This window comes from Astatotilapia calliptera, chromosome 3 (assembly GCF_964374335.1).
Source record: "Astatotilapia calliptera chromosome 3, fAstCal68.1, whole genome shotgun sequence".
Lineage (NCBI taxonomy): Eukaryota > Metazoa > Chordata > Actinopteri > Cichliformes > Cichlidae > Astatotilapia > Astatotilapia calliptera.
The window spans coordinates 45,753,939-45,758,737 of record NC_137424.1 but is presented as its reverse complement, the minus strand read 5'-3'; the positions used below and the strand labels follow the sequence as shown (position 1 = coordinate 45,758,737).

The 4,799-nt window shown below is 44.9% G+C and overlaps 1 long non-coding RNA gene across 1 annotated transcript; it reads left to right on the top strand.

Moving 5' to 3' along the window:
• LOC145421286 (uncharacterized) lies at positions 1-1,054 on the top strand. Its single transcript, XR_013902616.1, has 3 exons — positions 1-136; positions 215-290; positions 695-1,054. It is a non-coding gene; the product is annotated as an uncharacterized LOC145421286 (long non-coding RNA).
• The last annotated feature ends 3,745 nt before the right edge of the window (positions 1,055-4,799 follow it).

The following is a 4,799-nucleotide window of genomic DNA, read 5'->3' as shown; positions in this document are numbered from 1 at the left end:
CTGATTATTTGTGGTTACTGAACGCACCACTGTGCCGTGCGCATAGCCACTCTCTAGTCCAGCTACAGAGTTTTTCCTTCCGTTCGTCCGATGAGGCGCATGCTGCTCTCGTGCCCTCTACGAGCTGGAAATTCGGGTACAGTAGACATTTGAGTTGCTGTAAATAGTTTTAAAAACCTTTATATGTGAAGCTAATGATTTAATATGTTGTTAGGAAAAAGTCTTGTAGCGGTTACAAATGTGAAGCGGAGCTGAGTCCGACAGCATTCGCCATTACACGAACTCCTCTGGTGAGTTAGCGTGCAGCTCATGTTCGTATGAAATGTTTTGTGCCTTATTATACTGCAGCGAGGTATCAAATCTACCGCTGTCATGTTGTTAAGAAAGAGGCTAAATATTGTATAACGTGTGTTATTGGCTGACTGTTAGCAAGCTAGCCGTTAAGTGAGCCTAGCTAATGTCCTGAAATGGCGGCCGACACGAGGTCAGTTACAGTGTTATTATGTTATGCCTAAGAGAACAGCATTAATAAGCATTGTTAACGGCATTTATGTTCTGTTATGTTGTATTTTGACAAACCTGTATTATTATAATGGTAAGTCTGTTAAATAAGCCGTTAGTGACATGGACACTGAGTCAGTGGTACTGAGACTTATGAACATTTCAGTTAATTCTTCTGCACACTTGTGTGTAGGCTGGTTTGTTTGCCCTTTTGGTGCCCTGGATCCTACTGGATGAACTGCCTTGTGGAAGTCCTCATCTGATGACTCTGCCGAACCGTCCTGGCAAATAGATGGTCGTTGCTGCTTGCTGGATGCTATTATTGGATGCTACACCGTTCCAACAGAGCGGTAGGAACAATTCAAAGGGCCCCAACGATGCGCTTTATTTTTCCCTGAGCTCAGGTGATTTTCTTTTGGCCAAAGGACCTTAAAGGATACATATTTGTTTTTATTTATTTATTTTATTTTTCTTATGACACTGAGTGGAAAGACACTACAAAAAAAAGGGGTTTATTATTTAAAATTGTGTCTAATAAATGTGTTTATGTTAAGTAAGTGTGGTGTCCATTGTGTGCTGGAAGCCTTATTGTTCCTGTGGTGGAGCAGCTACTACCAATCTCCTTTACGAAACTAGCTTCTGACAGGATACAGGTATTTGGGATACATTTGATTTCTTGTAACCTATTTTTAGAGAAACTGTGATTCTGGGTTAAACATCGGGGTGAAATTGATGACACTGACACCTAGTGAACTGCCCAAGGTCAACAGTCCTGATTTCCACGCATTAAAGGTTTGGCGTAAGTACAGATTGCGTTACAAGTGGCGAGCCAGCCAGGAGATTGGTGAAAAGTAGCACCTTGACTTTCCAGCTCACAACACCTACCTCTTTTCCTTGACCCTATTGTGTTGGACATGGATCTTTGCAGACGTTTTGATGTAGATGGCCAGTGCTCACTTTTTGTGACTGGCGTTGAAGGGATTTACACAGATGATGACATTGCTAGTGTTTTTTCAGTAAATGGTAAAGTTTCTCGGATAGTTCGAATTCCAGATGAATCAAACCAGCCAGAGGGTAGAGTCCTGATACAATATTTGTCCGATCAAGCCATTTCCAAGATCAACCCCCAGATCTTAGGCGACTTGCCGAGCCCCAAGGATCCTGCTATCGGTTGGTCTGTCAAAACCATTCGAGATGTTGCTCAGGAAGAGGTAGGCAAGGAGTTAGCTCGTAGATATTTAGAAGAACTGAAGGCTGTTGGAGATAGTGGTAAAGCAGGTTTCTTGAGTGTTATTCAGAGTGAGGTCAAAGAAGTTCGACATAACTCTGAGATTCCTGACACACAGCCACACACAGCTCAGGATGGTGACACATCCCTCCATGACATTGTAGCTAGTGATCATGATGAACCTAATCACTACACACAGACCCACAATGCACCTGATAGTGCTGTGGTGAACCCTGTTAATATCGACCGCAGTCTCCTTAACCCACCTCAGATTCAAAAAGTTGTCGTTGAGCACGTTATCAGAAATGACTCAACAGCCCCGTGGTCTACACAAACCAGACTGCGCACCTTTTCTGGCCGTGCTCCTAGGCCCAATGGTGAGGTAGACTATGAAACATGGCGCACACAAGTGGACCTTCTTGTCAGTGATTGCTCTCTTAGTGATGTGCAAAAGGTTAGGAAAATACTTGAAAGTTTGCTAAGTCCAGCAGCCGATGTTGTTAAGTTGCTTGGTGTGAGTTCACCACCCAGGGCTTATGTTAGGCAGCTCGATTCCGCTTTCAGTGTTGTAGAGGACGGAGAAGAGTTATTTGCAACCTTTCTCAGCTCCAACCAGAATAGCGGAGAAAAGCCCTCAGCATATTTGAACAGACTCCATAGCCTCCTTACTCGAGCTATTTCTAGAGGGGGAGTCTCTGTCGAAACTTTGAGCGAACACCTACTCAGACAGTTTATTAGAGGCTGCTGGGACCAGAGTCTCATTATAGCTCTCCAACTAGAAAACAAAAAGAACAGTCCACCAACATTCCCAGATCTACTCCTTATGTTGAGGACCGAGGAAGGTCGTAGATCTGCAAAGCTAGACAGGATGAAAAAACATCTGGGTGCTACAAAAGCAGCTGTACATGCCCACTCCATTTTTGATGTACCCTCCTATGATGATGAGCCCGTTCCAACACAGACTGCAAAGCAGAGCGAAGCATCTAAGCTTGAGAGGAGAATGGATGAGCTTTCAAAGCAGGTAGAGAAACTGAGTCAAAGGTCCAAGAATTCTCCTTTTGACAGTGAGCTTAGTGCAGCGTTAAAACAGAGGCAAGAAGAAACTGTTAAACTTGAAAGCAAAATAGATGAGTTGTCTAAACAACTCAGAGAGCTCACTCAGAACCAAAAATGTCCTAAAGAGAATAATAGTGGCAAAGACTTCCTTACGGCAAGAAATAGCAGTGCCAGGAGACCAGTTAAGGTTCCCTCTATGCCAAAAGCATGGTTCTGCTTTAGATGTGGTGAAGATAACCACATTGCCGCTCGATGCCCAAATGAACCCAACCAGGCACTAGTCCGCCAGAAGAATGCTGAGTTAAAGGAAAAGCAAGGAAGGTTCCAAGCCCAACAGGTTACTGAGCCTTTTGCTTTAAACTTGTAGCGGCTCCTGCTGTGGGACGTCCAGGAGCTGAGACCAGCATTAGTCCCGCCTCAAGTGACCAAAGAATTGGTGTTAAGAGCAAAATAAAGACCCAGACAACGGTTCAAGATTTCAGTTCCCAATCCCGCTTGCCACCCGGTCTGATAGGTCCTCGTTGTTCAGCTTCTGTTTTGGTTGAGGGTGTGCAATGCAACTCTATCATGGATAGTGGTTCACAAGTCACTACAATCTCCGAATCATTTCACAAGGATAAGCTGGCACATCTCCCCATTCAGCCCATTCAAGCATTGCTTGAGATTGAGGGTGCAGGTGGACAGCACGTTCCCTACCTTGGTTATGTTGAGACCCACATCACTTTTCCTCACACCATTGCAGGCAAAGAGGAAGAGTTGGTTGTTTTGGCTCTTGTTGTGCCTGAGTGCCATTTTAACAGCAGAATACCAGTTTTGATTGGTACCAATGCACTGTTAAGACTCCATGATAAGTTATCTGAACGTGACGGTCCAGATTTCCTTCACAGACTGTGTTCCAGAGATGTAGCACTGGTTCTCCAGCACTTGGCTAAACAAATGGATGATTGCCACATACACCCAGTGAGGTTGCACGGGAAAGTACCAGTCACCATCCCTGCCAACCACAAGTGCTGTTTAATGGGCGATGTTAGGCTGAGAAAGAACACTCCTAACGTAAGTTTCGTCCTTGAACCAAATGAACACGACAAGTTACCTGGTGGTTTATTTCTTGAAACTGCTTTGATAGACATCCCTTACAAAGCTAAGAGTAAGGTTCCAGTCGTCTTGCAAAACTTGAGTGGGCATAGTATTGTATTGCAACCAGGAAGTACAGTTGCCCAGGTATGTGTAGCCCAGCACATTTCACCCCTGGTGCCTGTTTCAAATACTTCTTCTCATGACAAGTTTGATGGAGAGAAGCTTAAGTTTAATCTTGATGAGTCACCCATCTCTGAAGAATGGAAAGAGCGCATCACCACCAAGCTCAAGTCTATTTCAGAAGTGTTTGCGGTTGATGATCTGTCTTATGGTCACACCACTGTGGTAAAACACCACATTCGGCTGAACGATGACACGCCGTTTAAGGAACGGTCGAGGCCCATCCATCCAAGTGACAGAGAAGCTGTCAAGCAACACCTCAAAGAACTGCTTAATGCAGGGGTTATTAGGGAGTCAGAGAGCCCCTACGCATCTCCAATAGTAGTTGTGCGTAAAAAGGATGGTTCAATCAGGTTGTGCGTTGATTACCGCAAGTTGAACGCACGGACCATTAGGGATGCTTATGCCCTCCCAAACATTGAGGAGACCTTCACGGCCCTTAGTGGTGCCAAGTGGTTCTCGGTCATGGACCTCAAATCAGGCTATTATCAGGTTGAGATGGCCGAGGAAGATAAAGCTAAAACTGCTTTTGTCTGTCCTCTTGGGTTTTATGAGTTTAATCGCCTGCCTCAGGGCGTTACAAATGCCCCAAGTACGTTTCAACGACTGATGGAGAAGTGTGTTGGGGATTTGAACTTGAGTGAGGTACTTGTGTTTTTGGATGATCTGATTGTGTTTTCAGACACCCTGGAGGAACATGAGGTGAGACTCATGAGGGTGCTGAACCGGTTGAGGGACTTTGGGTTGAAGCTGTCCC